We start from the raw sequence: 19,973 nt of genomic DNA on the forward strand, positions 1-19,973 counted from the left end.
CCTTAACCCCTGGCAAGCAATAAAATGTTCTCCATTTCAAAAATGGTATATAAATGATATCATAAATTATGTAACCTTTGGCTTTTTTTCATTCAGCATAATCCCCTGGGTATTCATCAGGTTGTTGCATGTATCCATATTTGGTTACTTCTCATTTCTGAACAATGTTCTGTGGTAGATATATATCACAATTAACCATTCACTGGCTGAAGGACACCTAGGCTGTTTCCGGTTATTGGGTATTATGAATAAAGCCAGTACAGTCATATATAAATATTTGTGTGAATAAAAAGTTTCTTGCCCTGGTTGGTGTGGCTCAGTGGATTGAGTGCCAGCCTGCACACCAAAGGGTCGCCAGTTCGATTCCCAGTCAGGGCACATGCCTGGGTTGCGGGCCAGGTCCCCAGTAGGGGGTGCTCAAGAGGCAACCATATATTGATGTTTTACTCCCTCTCTTTCTCCCTCCCTTCCCCTTTCTCTAAAATAAATAAATAAATAAATAAAATCTTTAAAAAAAAAACCCAGTTTTTTTATTTCTCTGGGATAAATACTCAAGAAGGCCCTGCTGATGTTTTATTTTATAAGAAATTGCCAAACTGTTTCCTAGAGTGGCTGTGCCATTTTAGGTTTTCACCAGAAATGTGTGACTCTTCCTGTTTCTACGTATTCTTGCCAGCATTTGATGGTGTTATTTTGTTGTTGTTGTTGTTGTTTTAGGCATTCTGTTAAGTGCATAGTGATATCTCATCGTGGTTTTTAATTTGCAGAAAGCATGTTTTCATGTAATTATTTGCTCTACATATGTCCTTTTCAGTGAAATGTCTTTCTTGTCTTTTGCTCATTTTCTAATTGGATTTTTTCGCTATTGAATTTTGAGAGGTCATTATATATTCTAGATACAAGGCCTCTGTTAGATGTTTGCTTTGCAAATATTGTCTCCCCATCTCTAGCTTGTCTCTTCATACTCTTCACGTGGGCTTTTGCAAAACAAAACTTTAATTTAGATGAGGTTCCTTTTATCGAGGTTTCCTTTTACAAGTTGTACTGTCGGTGTTGAGTCTAAGAACCCTCTGCCTAGCTCTAAATCCTAAAAAATTTCTATTTTTTTCCTAAAAGTTTTGTAGTTTTACCTTTTACATTTGTGCGTAATGTATTTTGAGTAACTTTTGTGTGAGAAAGTCTGAGGCATTTCATTTTAGGCCCCTCACTGGATACACGCAGTTTTAAAACGCGGCAGCATATGTCTTTGATTTTTAAATAAACAAGGTCGCATATACATAAATTAAAAGAATGGTAATAGAGAGGAGATAACATGTGTTATGCTTTAATACTTCTATGCTTCTGTTTTTGTTGTACCAGCTGCCAGAAATAATAGTTTCCTTTCTGAAATTTTTAAAAATATAGCCCCAAGTCCCATTTTCTCCAGGACGCTCCTCCTGACCACCACTCTGGGGTTCTGCAGGGCTCATCTTTGGTACATTTAATGCTGTTGCAACTAGATGCCAGTCTGGCTCCACCTCCGCAGTACACGGCGCCCCGTCGTACCGCAGGGACTTGGCACGTGCTGCGCTCGCCGATTGCAGCTCTTTCTCTACATTCTTCATGGGGTCTCCTCTTAGCTCTCAGTACTCCCGTGAAATGTTACTTTTAGGGAGCCAATTAATTCTCACATTCTTAAACTTTCAAAGAACTGGTACCTGGTACCGCTGCTAATTAGGATTTGTTTGTTTCTTTGTTTGACCTTTTTTCTTCCCCACTAGACTGCAATCCCCGGGAAGGAGGAGCTATTTACTCGCAGCCACCCTTGTCTGCCCCGGATATAGCACAATGCCTGGCAAATAATTAACCTTTGATAAGTGTTTCTTGGTTAAAAAAAAAAAAAAAGAATGAATCTTTGATTTGTAAATTTTAGAAGGTGGGGCTTTGACTTACAACTTAGGGTCATAGAATCTAGGTGCTGGAATGATTTGCTAGTTGATGCTCAAATGAGGAACCTAAACACTTAGTTGGTCTACACACCAAAATGTTTAGAACAACAATATTTGCCCAGATAATCTGATTGGGGGCAAGGGTCCGGGTGGTACATAAAACCTTTCCTGAAATACCCAGGTGATTAGAGTTAAGTAACCATAACAATTCGAACAGTCAAAGCAATTACTTATAATCTTTAATTCCTTTTAAATGTAGAATCATTACCTAACCTCCTATTATTTCTTCATATAGAAAAATAAAGCGCATTAAAAATAGGGGGGTGGCCAGGCAAAACAGGATATTACTGGTGGATTTATTCCAGAACACTTTACAAAGACAGAATATAATTTTGCTGGCCTATTTATGAGTTAAAAATACACAGTATTTTGTTTGGCCCATTTTCCATGTTGTGCTCCCCTGAGACGCCCGTTGAACCGTGGCTCATTTTTAACTCCCTCCCGTATCTCCGTATTTTCCATCCACCCAGGCTGGACGGGAGTGGAAATCACTGCTGTCAGCTGTGCCGGAACCTGCGGAACCCTCCCGAACCCTCCCAGGAGCAGAGGGGCTAAAAGCCCGAGGTAGTCGACTTTCCATTCTTAGCGAAGCCTGGCTGCCGTGGCCTGAGGGGCTAACCAGGTATGATAAACACTGATTAAGTAAGGTAGGTCATTTCCATCGCCGTCTCCCTGAGGGGGAAATGGAGGCCCCTCGCACCAGAGAGGGATTTGCGGACTCAGGACCACAATTTGCCGTGACTTAATTCCTTTCCCCCTTGCAAATGGCAGCTGAGAGCTCCGAAGGGTTCGAGTGTGCAAAGTCTTCAAACAGGTCGCATTTGGGGGCAGAGGTGGCTCATTAAAAACTTCCTGTTTCACAGCTGTATATCCATATGCTACATATCCAAACCCATGAAAAAGGCGCTGGGCAGCTCCTGTCTGAGCAACTAATAGTCCTTGCCAGGTGGAATGGAAAAGTTGATTACACACAGCTTTGCCAACATCTCCTGACAGGAAAGTGGAAAAAAAAATCCTCTTGAACAAATGAAATGTCAGTCAAATCTCAAACATATTAAAGCAAAATACGCTATTTTATTTTCTTACGTTAGCGATGAACTTTTTTAAGTCAATACTGAGGATGCATAATAAGCTGGCATGACTGGCTTAATGATGATTTAGGAATATTCTTTCATCCAGAGTTGTTTTTGTTGTGTTTTGTTTGTTTGTTTGTTTACTCATGTAAAGTTGGTGTTAGCGTGCAACTTGGAAAGCCAGTGGGGAATTGAAAAGGGTAGGCCTCACAATTTCTTTTTTTTTTTTTTTTCTTAGTGAGCTGTAGTCTATAATGTATTAGAACAGGCCCAGATTTGAATGGAAAAACTGGTTTTGAGCTACTCACATCTTGACAGGCCCCCTCCCTCAACCGTGCTCTGAGCTCTGGTTTGCCTCAAAGGGATGTTTCAAAAAAAAACCAAACAAACATTGAGTTGTGTGGCAGTGTGGGTGGGAGGCAGGAAGAGAAAGGAGGATTTGAGAATTACATAGGACTTTGAAATATGTCACAAATTTTCATGGCAGAGAATGTGAACCTGGGAATCAATGGGACTGTGCAGATTCTGTGACATTCACATTTCTGCTTCCTCTCCAATGGCTTTTCTTCTTGAAGGCTGGATGGGAGCAAGTCTCTGCAACTTCCACCATCGACTCATACGGTCTGAGGAGAGACACCCCGACGGAGGCTTTTGCTGTGGGTAGAATGTATGAAGCTGTAATTCAGAGACCGTCACATGGCCTCCAGACAATCTCTTCCTTAGTCCAAAACTTTAGAACTAAGGGTTACCTTGTAGGGGATCTAGATCATTTTCTACAGCAAACGTCGCCCGCCCGAGGACCAGCAGCACTGTGCCCTCCAGGAAGCACCTTTGAAACACAGCCTCTCCACCCCAGACCCACTGAGCCAGGGCTAGGCTTTTCACAAGAGCCCCAGGGAATCACGGGCACAGGAGTCTGGAGGAGGGGCACTCCTTTTCTAGACTAGACCCTGATCTGAGGAGTTACTAGTTAGTGTCACATGTCGCACAACAAATCACCGCCCACTGTTCCCCTTTCTGCAGCGCACTGCTCTCCTTTCATACGCCTCTGCTTCTCTTGAATCAAGAGTCACCTGTATTCGGGTTCACTAGTAAAAGGTAAATGGCCCGGCGATCGCGTGAACGTGAACTGTGTCTGGGTTTCCATCGGCTCTGGCGGAGCTGGTGGCAAACGCCTGGCACGCTGCCTGTGGACGTAGCCGGTGCTCAGTGGACACTGATCATGTAGATGAGATTATTAACGCTAACAGTTATTATTGACACTAATTGGCGTGTGCAGTAAAATAACAGAAAACAGGGGAAAATGTCCATGGAGATTGCTTATCTACCCAGTTGGCTATTAGGCCAGACCAGGAAGTCAGAGGCTGGTATGGTGGGACGCGGGTTTATTTTCACTGAAATTCCTGCCAGAGGCTAGGAGGCGGCTAGCTGGTGGCACACCCACCAGCACTTCATTGCTCCTCATCGTCACAAAAGGATTGCCCTTTCTCTGCATCCCTGGCATTGCTAAAGTAGAAAGATGTGGGGTCACTAAAGATACTAGGTGTCTTCTGGGCGAGTCTCTTCTGCCAGTTGTAGGCTCCATCTTCCTGTGTAATTGGGAGACAATTCCCCTCCTGGCCTGGGACCCCTCTTTTCTCTTCATTCTTTTCTTCCTGTTTGTCCCTCTCTTCCTTTGTCTTCCTCCACATTTTTGAGCAACTCTATATGCTAGGCTCCACGGAACTACTGGCAAAACACTTAGTACTTAATTTCCTCCCTTAAAAAGATCTTATTGTAGCGAGAAAAACAGATATATCTATCTGTCATTCGAATAGCAAAAATATATTTCTCATATACTTTTCCTCCAAACTTTCTAGCTCACAGCTCCCCAAATCATCAGAATTTCCTTAGCATCGAGAGTAATCAAAGTGTCTTTTGAGGGTTTCAGTCCCACACCCTGACCTCTGGGGAGGAAGAAGGGGCTGGAGATCAAGTTCAATCACCAACAGCCCATTACTTCATCGATGTCTGTTTAATGGAGCTTCCATCACAACGCAAAGAATGGGATTCTGGGCTGGAGGATACAAGGGGTACTGGGTGAACAGAACTCCCAGAAAAGGTATGGAAGTTCCCTGTCTCTTCTCACTTACAGGACCCTGGGCCTCTCTTCCATCCAGTGGTTCCTGAGTTACACCCTTTTACGTTAATTGGGGGATCTGGTAAGGAAAGGCTCTGCTGTGTTCTCTGAGCTGCTTTAGCAAATCAATAAAACCCTAGTTGGGGCAAGCGTTGTTAAGCCCTTGAGCCAGAGCCCGTAGGGAAGGAATGGGTAAGCGGAGCAGAAACCCCTTCCATTCCCTTCCCTGGGTCTCCTGGGAAGGGCAGAGAGTGAGCTGCCTACCCTGCAACCTAGACTTGGGGCTCACAGGGTCACCTGTGGCCGAGTTCCTCTCTTTACTCCTACTTGACTACAAGAAAAGCGGTAAAATGAAGGCAATCGAGTGTGCACTCAGCTGTATTTGGAAGTTTATCTCTACGCATCCATTTTTTACCCATGGGATTATGTCAGGAACCGTTGTTTGTTTAACCAATCTCCTCACCTGGGCTCCTAAATCAGCCTTCTTGCTGTTCTCCGTTGCCTTACAGGCAAGTTAGATGTCAGAGGAGCTAACCTTTGACAGCTGTGCAGCGTAGATGGGATTTCTGGTCTCTTGGACAAGCACGTCCTGGACATGGGGTGACAAATCCAGGGCCCGGTGATAAGCCTGCTGAGTGGCAAAACGCCTAGCTATTGATGAGGGCGTTAAAGTTATGTGCTTTAGGGTCAGACCTCCCCTCCCCCTTGTTTTTAATGAAAGCAGTGTGAGGACATGGAGACGGTAGAGTTTGATTTGCATCTTCCTCTGGAGGAGGGGCCTACGGCAGTCCTCGCTGGGCATGCTTGTGGGTCCCACACCCCGACCTGGAGGCTAGGGCACCGCTAACTGCGCGTGTGGTGGTGTCTTACTTCAAAGGGGTGAACCACTGTTACATCTTGTCCTTAAATAACAGAGGTGAGGTCATGTGCCATGTTTACTGAAGGCCTGAGGAAGACTTGCATTTTAGGTGGAATGACCTCAGAAAGGGAATCTTCCATCTGTGGAAAGTACATCATAAAATGAAAGCCTACCCACGTGCAAATAAGCAAAAGTAGGGTAAATCAGAACTCGGTGTCTGAATCATGGGTTTCGGGGGAGACCTTTCTAGTACTATGCAGCAAAACTTACCAATACCTAACAAGATATTTCCAAGTAGAAGTCCTGCTAGGGCTAGTTTCATAAATGTATATGTTTTAAGTTATAAATATAGTTTTTTTTGTTTTTTTAAATGTATTTATTGATTATGCTATTACAGTTGTCCCATTTCCCCCCTTCACTCTACTCCATCCTGCCCACCCCCTCCCTCTCACATTCCCCTCCTGTAGTTCATGTCCATGGGTTATACTTGTAAGTTCTGTGGCTTCTACATTTCCTACACTATTCTTACCCTCCCCCTGTCTATTTTCTATCTACCATTTATGCTACGTATTCTCTGTACCTTTCCCCCTTCTCTCCCCCTCCCACTCCCCTGCTGATAACCCTCCATGTTATCAAAAGTGATTAGAACATTTATATTTTAAGTAGCACCAACATATTTCCTTTAATGAGTGACGGGGAAGCCGCAGTATAGCAGGTAGCCATAGAGTTTTTGAAAGCAAATTGACGTCTTTTCAAATTTTTATCCCTCTATTTAGTAGCTATCTAATCTCGGACACTTATTTAGCCATTCTAAATGCCATTTATAATCTTTAATGTGAGAATAATAAAATCCGCCCAACTGGAGAGTTATATGGATTAGATGAGATAATGCATGTAAAGTGTCTTCATATAAAGATGTGAACAAATTCATATTTCTGCAGACTTTTGTCCCGACCGAGTAAAGCGTGCTTCCCTTTAGACACATTGAGTGGATGTCGATTTTATTTTTTTAAATTAACACACAGTAAAAATTGCATCTTTTGGGAGTGTGCAGTTCTATGGGCATCACCAGATTGATGGATTAGTATAATCACAGGACACAGAACAGTTCTATCTCCCCCAAAACACTCTTGTGCAACCTCTTTGTAGAAACCCCAGGCCCCCAACTCTTGGCAAACACCGATATATCCCCAGTATCTATAGGTTTGTCTTTTTGAGGATATTACATGGAATTGCGCACTATGTAAACCTTGGAGACTGGCTTCTTTCAGTCCACATAAAGCCAGTTGAGATTCATCCAAGGGGTTGTGCGTATCAATTGTCTGCTCCTTTCTGTTGCTGAGTGGTATTCCATCGTGTGGGTGTATCACAGTGCGTTTATCCGTTCACTCACCGTAGATACTTGGATCGTTTCCAGATTTGGTGATCATGAACACGTGTGCTATAAACATTTGATGTACAGCTTTTTGTGTGAATGCACAATTTCATCTCTCTCATGAAAATCCCCAGGAACAGGATTTCTGGGTCCTGGGGTAAATGTATGTATAGATGCATACACACTGCGAAACTATTCTTCAGAGCGTCTGTACTATTTTGCATTTCCACCAGCCACGTGCGAGGGAGAGTCCCAGCGGCTCTGTGTCCTCACCAGCACTTGGCACGCTCAGTGTGCTTTGTTTTAGTAATTCTAGTGGGTGTGTAGAAGTAGCTCCTGTGGTTTTAATTTGCATTTCCCGAATGGCTAGTGACGTTGATTGCCTTTCGTGTGTGTGTGTCTTTTACCATATATACACCTGCTTAGGGGAAGTGTCTGTTCACGTTTTTGCCCATGTTTACCTGGGCTGTTTGTTTTTTACTATTGGAATTAGGTCACGTATAGCTCAGTTTGAGAATTGACGTGTTCACTGTGTCGGCTTCAAATACATGAGCCCTGTATGTTCTCTCCATGGATTAGGTCTTCTTTGATTGCTTTCCTCAGCGTTTTACCATGTTCGGCATAGAGATACAGTACAGGTTTTGTGAGATTTATATTCCAGTGTTTTGCTTTTTGAAAAGCTACTGTAAGCAGTGGTTTGTAAATTTTCTGTTTCCAACTGCTTATTGCCATTATATAAAAATACCATTGACTTCTGTGTGTTGCCTTCTGTCCTGTGATTTGCTAAACTCACTTTTTGTTTCTAGGAGTTTTTTATGGATTTCTTGAGGTTGTCTACATAGCATATCATGTCATCCGTGAATAAGGACAGTTTTATTTCTTTCCAAGGCTTATCCTGGGTGTTTTCTGCCTGCTGGTCAGTGGCCCCTGGCAGCATTTATGCTACTTTGCCTCCACACTGGGGGAGAGAGTAGAAAAATGTGAAACTGCCCATCGGGTAACACGTGAAATTTTAGTCTTCCTTCCTAACCCTCCTGCTAATGTTTATTATTTAGGGTCTTTAAGAGACTGTGCATGTATTCTGTCCAGGTTATATAGCTGCATTTAGTGGCAAAGACAGGGATTGTGCTTACTCCATCTAACCTTGAACCAAGGTCAGAGGTGGTATCTGTAGTCTTCCCCAGCCCCAACCCCCAGTAATTAGAGTGTATTTGCACTTCTCCACATGCACTCTCTTTTCTGTCCCTGCTCCTTAACTTCCTCTTCCCACGGAGCACCGGGGTGGGCAGCAAGGAGCTTGTCTGTGGAACACAGTAAAATCAGGTGGGTGTTGTACAAACGGAGCTTTAGCATCCTGAGCAGTGGGCTCCAAGAAATTGAGTTAAATGAGTCTGGACATAGGGCAAGAGAAAACTGTAATTCAGTGTGTGTTCAGATTATTTCAAATTAGTAAATTAATGAGCTCCCTAAACCACTGAAATGATCTGGATTAATTCACAACACAGAAAATCAATGGGAGCGGCCTTTGGTTAGCTGGTGTGGCTGTTGGTAATCCTGCACCATTTGCACTTCAAAGTGAGTGTGCGCATGCGTCATCAGTACCAGGGAGGAGCTGCGAGAAGGGCGGGGCACCAGCCATGGGAAGAAAAAGCCAAAGGACAGTGGTGATGTGAATGAAGCTCTTGAGACTTTGTTCTAACTCCATTCGATGGTTTCATCATGTTGTCTCTCGTTGGGGTCATCAAGTCAGCCTTGGCTCTCAGAAAACATCCTTCCCGTCACAGGTAGTCTGGCTGGTGATAAGCTGATCGAACCCTGTGGAAGCTGCTTTGCAGGTCCTTCCTGTTTCAGAATGAACTTCAGAAAAGAAAGTATCCTTGGCTTTAAGTAGCTGTTCTTTGCACTGCATTTGGTTTTCCAGTTAGGTACCCACACGTCAACACACTCCAGGGCTCACTTAAACTAATCCATCCTTTTGCACATTTCAGCTGTGTCTGCAGGCTCTAAACGCTGGTCTGCAACATCGCCATCTGGTGGCTCCAAAGCTACATGGCTGGGGGGGGAAAAAAAACCCACACTTTCCTAGGCTCCCCCACCACCTCCCCGCAAGACATTTCTACTGATGCTTTCAGTAGATTTAGGATGAAATCATGACAGAATTGTGCAGCATTTAAAGCTTCTGCTCAAGCCTTTTCTCTCTTTCTGCATAGACATGCCCACAGGTGTGTGAGGTCAAGCAGAAAGAAAGCAGAGGGATTTGGAAAGCGACAGGGTCTGTGGTGGAAAATCTAAGAATTATACAGAGAAAATAGTGCTACTAAAATGCATCTGATGTGAGTGTAGTTATACCAGGTTTCCTTCTCTGCTTGGGTAATTTTAGGAGTTTTCGTCTGCTTAGCACAGACAGCCTGTTTGGACAGAGACATCTTTTTCCTTCCTGGTTCTGGGTGTTTAGCTCATCGATGAAGAGTAACTTCCACACCAAGTTCCCTTCTCCCAGCCCCCTCCTTCAACTCGGGCTCCTGCCTTAGCCCCAGAGGTGCTTGGTTGTTTCCTGGGTTGTTTGCTTGTTTTGCCTAAATAAATCTGGAGAGATTTTCTGGTCTCTGAAATGTTTAATACTCTAGTTGAAAATGGCAAAGGAACATTAACTGCTTCCACAATCCTGGTGGAAAAGTAAAAGGACACAGAACAGGAATCTCTGCTGTGCATTCATTTGGCTGCTGTTGGCGTCTCAGCTCTCTCCCCCAGATTGCTCACCTTAGGAATTCCTCTTTCATTTCTCTTGTCCAATTTCTTCTTAATGTGATATGTGTATTTGTGTGCCTATATATGTGTCTATGTCTGCATGGATATGTGTGTGAAATTGGTGTATGTGTGTATATTATATAGAAGAGATAAAGATGAAAAGATACCAAATTATCTTGTGTTGGTTGATCAAATCCTGCACAGTTGAATATCAAAGTAATTTATTACACATGAATTTAAAATCACTTAAGGGCAAGGACTAAAGGTATTTCATATTTAAAAAAACTTAATATCTTGGAAATTGCAGACTAAGCCACTCAAAAATATACACAGAGATCCAATGATCAGTTGAAATCCAAATGTTAATTAAAATCGAGGTCTTTATTATCAGAAAAACTCATGAAAAGAATTTAACTATGTGGATCCCTGATAATTTCTCCAAAAATATTCCAGTGAAAAAGTGAAAAGAAAAAAAAAAAAAAGAAGCCTCCTTACTATCCAAAACTGATGTTATAGAACCAATGTACCAAAACTTAAAGTTCAATTCTTAATTCATAAGTAAATTCCTTATACCCATAGTCTGGCTAAATAAATGACTCTTAATTTGCCACAGAACTATCTTTATAAGCTTGGGGTTGTGGTTTTTCAAAGCCACATTAAGAAATGCAACGTTTAATAAAATTTCTATTGTAGGCAAGCAACTGGCTGCACTGGGAAGTTATAGGTGTCAATTTGGGGAAACATTTTAAAACCAGAAAAATAAAAGCTAGAAAGTCAAGTTGCAGTGGCCTGGCGCACTCTGTGTAGGAGCAAGTGGCCTCATGGGTCATAGGGTTCCGCCATGTTCCAGCGCTCCCTAAAATATTAACTGAAACCGGGATCTAGAGTAAGGTCTTCATCCTCTGTTTGAAAGGTGATGTAATATATTTTAGAAATATTTTTATAGCAAAAAATGGATGAAAGAAATGAAACCCTCTGTTCTCTGGAAATTAGATGTATTGCTCACATATATTCTTTCACCAGAGTGGACCTGCTGAGGAACTGCTGTCACGTACAAGTGTGAAGTATAGCGATAAAAACGCCCGACTCACATGAACTTCTTGGAAGAAATGAATGTGAATCGAACTGAAGGTAAGGGAAGAAGGTGATTCTCTTGCAGGTGATTCAAAGTCCAGAATTTGAGGTAGAAAGGAAGTAGTGGGAAGGAGGAAAGAAGGCATGGAAAGAGGGAAAGAGAGAAATTAAGAACAGATCCCTTAGAGGATCCTGGACCATATTATTGATGAACAAATATTTAGTGAATATCCTACAGCAAAACCAAAACCAAATTGGTCTCTGAGATAATTCCCAGCATTTGCATTTCTTGGTTCATTTCCCAAATAAGTTTCTTATTTTAAGAAAAATCAAGAGTTGATCAACAAAACTACATGGGTAGCAAGCAATTTTGAATATTTGTAGACTTTTACTACTTAAATTATGGTGCATGGGCCATGGGTGTTAGTTTCAGCTGGGTACTTGTTAGAAATAAACCGAATGTGGTAATCATTTCACAATTTTTACATTTATCAAATCATTATGTGGTACATCTAAAACTAATCCTATGTTATATGCCAATTTTATCCCAATAAAAAATAAATAAAACTGTCATAAAATATGAGAAGCACCAGGTAAACAGGAGGTAATTAGCAGTAGCAAATGCTAAGGAAAGGGTTTCATTGCTAGTAGAAGGCCACGTTCTCATCCACCAGTGTGGGTGTGAGTATGAATTGAATATCGTGGCATGAATTTCTCATATAAATGAAATGAGAGTTGGCAGAATTTTTCTTAAAAAAGGAAAACATTTAAACTGTAAACTCTTCATTAAACTTTTAAAGGCTATTATGTAAGATATTTGCAAATGAGATAAAACATTATATTTAGGAATGAATATTGACATAAAACAAACTGAACTTGAATATTAATTAAACTATTGTATTATTCTATGATCCATTTTTGTTCTTATGTCAAAAACAATTCCAGAAAATTGTATTTAGCACATAGGTGGGTTTGTTGATGTTGGGGTTTTCAGTGGGTGAGCGGAAAAATGCAGGTGTAGAACCAGAGAAGCTAAGTAAATTCATGTAATTCGAAAACTGCACTGGAAATATCAGTTTGAACTCAATGATTACTTTTTTATTAAAAAAAGTATTTTCTAGCTTTGTCCACTGAAATGTTTTAAAAATAACGTAGTGGCTGCACCAGGCTGCATTCCCACCAACAGTGCACGAGGGCCCCCTTTCCTCCACATCCTGCCAGCAGTTGTTTGTAGATTATTGGTGACAGCCATTCTGACAGGTGTGAGGTGATATCTCACTGTGGTTTTAATTTACATTTCTCTGATGATTAGTGACACTGAGCATTTTTCCATATGTATGTTGGCCATCTGTATGTCCTCTTTGGAGAAGTGTCTATTCAGGTCCTGTGCTCCTTTTTTAAATAGGATCGTTTTTCCTCCTGGTGTTCAGTTGTATAAGTTCTTTATATTTTGGAAATAAACCCTTTATCTGATGTATTATTGGAGAATATGTTCTCCCATCAAAATACGTGAAGCCTTATGTTCATAGCAGTGTTATTTACAATTGCCAAGATCTGGAAAACAGCCCCAGTAACTGTCAGCAGATGAGTGGATAAAAAAGCGGTGGTACAGCCCTGGCTCGTGTGGCTCAGTGGATTGAGTGCCGGATTGCGAAGTGAAGGGTTGCTGGTTTGATTCCCAGTCGGGGCATGTGTCTGGGTTGAGGGCCAGGTCCCCAATGTAGGGTGAACAAGAAGCAATCACACATTGATGTTTCCCTCCCTCTCTTTCTCCCTCCCTTCCCATCTCCAAAAATAAATAAATCTTATTAAAAAAAAAGCTGTGGTACATTTACACAGTGGAATACTACATGGCTGTAGAAAAGAAGGAAATCTTACCTTTTGTGACAGCGTGGATGGGGACCTGGATATTATAACATTGTGAAATGTTATAATAGTGAAATAAGCCAGTTGAAAGACAGATACCACATGATCTCACTCATATGTGGAATTTAATGAACAAAATAAACTGACAAACAAAATAGAATTAGAGGCATGGACACATGGAACAGACTGACAGCTGTCAGATGGGTGGGGGCGAATGGATGAAAGAAGGGGGAGGGATCAGCCAAAGAGCGTATGGGCACGCCCCATAGACACAAACAACCGTGGTGATGGCCAGAGGGAAGGGGGCTAGGGAACGGGAGGAAACGGGCAAAGGGAAGGGAAATGGGGACATTTGTTTTAGTGTCAACAATAAATATAAAGGGAAAAAAACCACAATGGAGCAATGGCCATATTATGGTATCCCAATACCCTTTCTTACTGACACCTACTACGGCTGTGTTTGGCTGGGTTCCTGGAGCAGAGCCTGAGGCGGGGACTTCTTGTGACAGTGATTCATTGAGGGAGAGCTCTCTAGAGGAAAGCGAAGAAAGCAGGATAGAGGCGGGGCAAAGCTAAGTGAAGACAGAGGCTTAGCTGGAGGCCAGCTCCAACCGGGTCCTATACTGACTCCCATGCACAAACTGCGCTGCAGAATTCGTCACAGGTTTGTCCCCTACCTCAGGTAGTCGGTGGCCGTGGGCTCCTGAGGTTGGGGTGTGAGGAAGCTCGGTGTAGCCCAGGGGAGTTCTTTGTAGAAGGGGCAGTTGTGAAGCACTAGCAGTCAGCACGCCTGCCGCAGCTGGGAGAGCGCTGGCCAGGCAGGGGGTGTCTGGGCAAGTGCCCCCAGCAGCTGATAAAGACTCCGTGGAGAAATGGCTGATTCCAGGTCTGGGACAGAAAATATAAAATGTGTCCAGCACATTAAAAAACTATAGAAGTATTCTGGGGTTCTGTCTCTTTTTTTCTTTTTGGTAGAAACTGAGTAAAATTGGAATATATTTTTCTAATGTTTTGATAGAGCCCACTCAAAACTATCTTACCTTGGTATTTCTTTGGGAGAAAATTTCGAACTATTGATTCCATTTAAATTATTTTAGAATTATTCTGGGTTGTCTTTTTTAATGAGTGAATGATATAATTTTCTCCCCACAGGTATTTCTCCAGTTCATGTAAGTTTTTAAACATGTATTAACATAAAGATAAAAATGTATTTGAAAATATTTTATATTTGTACTTTATTCATGGTTATAGTTACTCTCTTTTTTTCTTATTTTTTACTTGTGCCACATCTTTTTTTCTTGGGCATCTAGCCATGATGGATCGCTCTTTAGTCTTCTAAGTAAACTCCCTTGGCTCTTGGATATTTTTTCCTCTAGTTTATTCATTTCCCTTATATTTATTCTTTCTCGTTTAATTATGCTACTCATTGTCTGATTCCTTAATTTGCATATCAACTCATTGAAAAATAATTTTCTCTCCTGTAACGTGAAAACTGTGAGTGTGTCAGTTTGCAAGCATTTTAGTTCCTGTGTGCCAGGCAGTGTTATTGCTGTCGCTTGTGTGACTTTGGAGGGTTCATTTCAAAGACTGTGAGATCTGTCTTGTTCTTTTTTATTTTTTTCCCCTTCCTCCCCTTTGAGAAAGCCAACTGCTACGTTGGGAGCAGCTGCTAGAAAGGCCACAGTGGCAGGGACCCGAGGCCATTTGCAACAGCCACATGAGCGAGCGAGGCTGCAGGCAGGTCTCCCAGCCCCCATGCAGCCTGCGGAGCGCGAAAGCCCTGCACAACGTCTTGCCCTGCTATCTAATACAGGGTGTGGGGCTAGAACCGCCTTGCTCAGCCTCTGCTGAATTCCTGGCCCGTCCAAATTGTAAAATAAATGATTTGCTTTTTAAGCTGAGCTTTCAGAGTGATTTGATCTACAATAATAGATAAGTAATACTGTGTGCATATATGTGTATATTATAAATATAATTTTCTTTTTATTTCAAGATTTTAATTTTATTTTTTATTGTTGTTCAAGTACAGTTGTTTCCATTTCCCCCCCACCACTCTCCTCCACCCCAGCCATCCCCACCTCCCACCCTCTATCCTACCCACTTTGTTTCGGTCCGTGGGTCCTTTATACCTGTTCCTTGATGACCCTTCCCCTTCTTTCCCCCATTATTGCCCCCCGCTTCCCCTCCTGTCACTGTCAGTTTGTTCTTTATATCAATGTCTCTGGTTATATTATGTTTGCTTGCTTGTTTTGTTGACCAAGTTCCACTTATAGGTGAGATCATACAGTGTTTGTCTTTCACCACCTGGCTTATTTCATTTAACATAATACTTTCCAGTTCCATCCATGCTGTTGCAAAGGGTTGGAGCTCCTTCTTTCTTTCTGCTGAGTAGAATTCCACTGTGTAAATGTACCATAGTCTTTAGATCACCTCATGCACTGATGGGCACTTAGGTTGCTTCCAGCATTTGGCTATTGTAAATCATGTTTCTATATGAACACTGGGGTGCACAGGTTCTTTTGAATTTGTGGTTCAGTATTTTAAGGGTATAATCCCAGCAGAAGAATTGCCAGGTCAAAAGTCAGTTCCATTTTCATTTTTTTGTGGAAATTCCATACTATTTTCCACAGTGGCTGCACCAGTCTGCATTCCCCCCAACAGTATATTAGGGTTCCCTTTTCTCCACAAACTTGCCAGTACGTGTTGTTTGTTGATTTGTTTGTGACGGCCATTCTGACCGATGTGAAGTGGTATCTCACTGTGGTTTTAGTTGGCATCTCTCTGATGGCCAGTGACGCTGAGCATCCTTTCATATGTCTCTGGGCCCTCTGTATGTCCTCCTTGGAGAAGTGTCTGCTCAGGTGCTTTGCCCAAGTTTTCATTGGATTGTTGGTCTTCCTGCAGTGGAGTCGCATAAGTTCTTTATAAATTTTGGAGATCAAACCCTTGTTCGAGGTATCACTGGCAAATATATTTTCCTATATGGTTGGTTCCCTTTTCATTTTGCTGATGTTTTCTTTAGCCATGCAGAACCTTTTTATTTTGATGAAGTCCCACTTGTTTATTCGTTCCTTTATGTCCCTTGCTCTAGGGGACATATTGGTGAAAATATTGCTGCATGGGATATCTAAGATTTTCCTGCCTATGTTCTCCTCTAGGACTTTTATGGTGTTGTAACTTATATTTTATTTCCAGATTTTTAACCTTATCTACAAGTTTGGAAATTATATAAACTATTGCTACTCTTTTAGTGATTACTCAATAAATTATATCACACATAATTATTAAAATTACTAATTAAATGTATAACTCTCCATTTGATCAATAAAAGGAACTTTGAAAACCTTTTCCTTCTCTCATCAATATATTTTTTCTAATTTGTTTTTAAGGATTGCCCCATTAAGTTAATTAACACATCCATCACCTCAAATATTTACCTGCTTTGTGTGTGTGAGAACATTTAAGTTCCACTCTGTTAGCAAATTTCAATTATACATGCGGTGCCAACTATAGTCATCATGTTATCCATTAGGTCTTCAGACCTTATTTATCGTAAAACTGAAAGTTGGTTGTCCGACAAATTAAAAATTATTAATACCATCTTAAATCAATATTTGTGTAGAGGAACCACCTATTTACTAATTTCTTTGCTAACCCCTACTTTCCTCATTCCAGATGTTCTCTCTGGAATCAGTTTACTTCTTCTATATCAAAACCCTTAGAAATGACCCTGGCTGGTGTAGCTCAGTGGATTGAGTGTGGGCTGTGAACCAAAGGGTCGCCGTTTCGATTCCCAGTCAGGGAACATGCCTGGGTTGTGGGCCAGGTCCCCAGTGGGGGGACACATAAGAGGTGACCACACATTGATGTTTCTCTCCCTCACTTTCTCCCTCCTCTCCCCTCTCTCTAAAAATAAATAAATAAAAAAACCCTTAGAAATGCCTCTATGTATGGTTTGTTTGGTAAAATGTTCTCAGTTTGGCTTATCTAAAAATACTTTTATTTCAAAATTGCTTTGAATATATTTTCATGCCATATACTATTCTTACAGAAAAGTGCAGAAATCAGAAATGCCCAGTTTGAAGAAATTTTAAATAGTGAAAACATCCATGTAGCCAGCTCCTAAAGCAAGAAATAAGACATTATAGCACTGTAATGGCTTCCCACATGGCCCTTCCTGTAGACTCACCCCCCACGGTTACCTAGGGTGCATTCTGAAAGTGCAGACTGCCTGTGCTTTCTGTGTACTTTATGCAGGAAAACCACACAGCATGTGACTGTTTATGTCTGACTTCTTTTGCTCAAAGACATGTTTGTGATATTCCTCATGATGTTGCATGTAAATGTAGTTCATTTGCATGAGTGTAGAATATTCCATTGCTTTTATCCACCTGACCATCAGTAGATAGTGGGTTAATTTCAGTATTTGTCTATTACAAAGAGTGTGCTGTGAAGTTTTCCTTTATGTCTTCGCTATACATAAGAATGTGTTTCTTTCTAATCCAATAGAATTGCTAATGCATGGGTATCCCTATATGCAGCTTTAACAGTCACTGCAAACACTCTCCCAAAGTTCTTGCATCAATTAGTAGCTCCATGGATTGTTCCAGATCATTGGATTTGCATTTGTCTGCCCTTTGTGTTTTATCCATTCTGGAAAGTGTGTGCTCACCTTGTGGTTTTAATGGGCATTTCTTTGGCTAATTAAGTCCATTTCCATGTCCTTATTGGCCATATGGATCTACTGCTTTGGGAAATGCCTGTTCAGGACTGTGGCTCCTATCCCTTTTGAGTGGTGACTATTTGTATTGACAAATAGGAGTCATTTAAATCTTGCAGATGCAAGTCCTTTATTGAATAATACATGTATTATTTCCCCCTCTTTTCACAATCTTAACAGTGTCTTTTGATAAATAAAATTTCTTACTTTTGATGTAGTATAATGTATCAATTTTATTCTTCATGGCTGGTGGTTGTAGGCATTGAAGAAATCTTTGTCTACCACAATATAATAAAAAAAATTCCTTTATGTTTTCTTCTAAAAGTTTTATTCTATTTTTCACCTTTAGAGCTATGTTCCATTTTGAATTGTTTTCCATATGTAGCAGGAGGTAGGGGTAAAGGTTCATTTTTTTCATCTCGCTAGTCAATAGACTTAGCATACTTTTACTTAAAATTTTTATCGTATTTCCCTATACGTTTTAAAGGCAACTTGTCCATTTACAAAAGAAATATTCTGCTGGAGTTTTTATTGGCATTCCATAAAATTTTATAGATCAATTTGAGAATGAATATCTTAATTTGAGTCTTTCAGTTTTTTGGACTTGGCTTATTTCTCCATTCATTCAGGTCTTCTTTCATTTCAGTGAAGTTTTGCAGATTTCATCATAGAATCTTGCACGCATTTCATTAACATTACACTAATTTGAATGCTTATGCTATTATAAATGGCATAGTTTATTTTAAAATTTTTGCTTATATTTGTATAAAAATTGGCTTTTGGTTGATTTTTTATCCAAGTATCTTGCTAAATTTACTATGAATTTTCATAAATAATCTATATGCTATTGTTTTTTGTACAGTCATTGACTATCTGAATTATTACAGTTTTATATATTTTTTCTAATTTTCATCCTCCTTGTTTCCTTTCTTTCCCTTATTTATTGTGCTTGCACAGACTGAACAGTTCTGTGTGGAACTTGTGGTAGTGTGTACACTGTTTTCTTCCAATTCAGGGCAAAAGCTTACAATACTGGACAAATAAAATGATATTTGCTTTTAATTTTTTTAATTTAAAAGTTTTTTTTCAATTATATTATTGATTAGAATAGAGAAACTTCCTTCTACTCTTAATTTGCTGGGGTTTTCTCCTTTAAATCATAAGGGTAGTTGATTTTTGTCAAGTGATTTCAAAACCCCTCTTCAAGTAGAGATTAGTCTTAATTTCTGTTGAATGTTTTTGTCAGGATTTGTAATGTACATTTTTAAAAATGAGATATGAAACATTCACTTTTTTTCTATTCTGTGGGAGAATTTTTGCAATATTGATAGTGCTTCTTGAATAATTTAGGACGGATTACTGATAAAGGTATCAAGGCCCCCCAAATATTTGTTTTTAAATATTTATTTTGTATTTGAATTATTCTTATCTAGTGTAAGAAGAATATTTATCCTGGGCTGGTGTAGCTCAGTGGATTGAGCACTGGACTGTGAAGCAAAGGGTCATTGGTTCGATTCCCAGTCAGGACATAGGCCTGGGTTGCAGGCCAGGTTTCCCAGTGCGGGGCTTGTGAGAGGCAACCACACACTGTTCCTCTCTCTTTTTCTCCTTCCCTTCCCCTCTGTCTAAAAGTAAATAAAATCTTTAAAAACAACCGAATATTTAAATTTTCTATTTCTTCTTTTTCAAAACTGGTAAATTTTATTTTTTCAAGGGTATATTAGTCAACACTTAGTGTAATAATGCTGAGCAACTCTAAAACTGAGTGGCTTGCCACAAGCTTTAGCTTTGTTGTTGATTCTCCATGATCTGCAGGTCAGATGCAGTTCTGCTGAACTCAGCCGGGCTTGACTCCTGGCTGTAGGTAAAGTTCAGGTCAGCTCAACAGCCTTGTTGAGAGTCTCCACTGGACCTGCTCCTTTAGTGGATGGAAAAAAGACAAGTAACAATATTAAACCATGCAAATGCATTTAAAACTTTTGCTCACTAATTGTCAGCTCACAGTTCATTGGCCAGATCAAGGCACAAGGCCAAGCCCGAAATTCACGTGTAGGTTGCAGCTATCAAGGTATCAGATGGTGTTAAGAGAGGTGAGAAAAGGGCTGTCTGCCCTCTAAACATTATTCTCTGCAACAGAGATTTCAAGTTCAG

At 40.8% G+C, this 19,973-nt stretch overlaps 1 long non-coding RNA gene across 2 annotated transcripts in view; it reads left to right on the plus strand.

Annotated features, from left to right (window-relative positions):
* The first annotated feature begins 2,438 nt into the window (after window positions 1-2,438).
* Window positions 2,439-19,973, plus strand: part of LOC123479412 (uncharacterized) — a 79,899-nt gene continuing 62,364 nt past the window's right edge. For both annotated transcript variants that reach the window (XR_008427429.2, XR_008427430.2), the window contains exons 1-2: window positions 2,439-2,610; window positions 11,186-11,293. This is a non-coding gene — a long non-coding RNA (uncharacterized lncRNA). The remainder of the gene's footprint in view (window positions 2,611-11,185; window positions 11,294-19,973) is intronic.

This window comes from Desmodus rotundus, chromosome 7 (assembly GCF_022682495.2).
Source record: "Desmodus rotundus isolate HL8 chromosome 7, HLdesRot8A.1, whole genome shotgun sequence".
Lineage (NCBI taxonomy): Eukaryota > Metazoa > Chordata > Mammalia > Chiroptera > Phyllostomidae > Desmodus > Desmodus rotundus.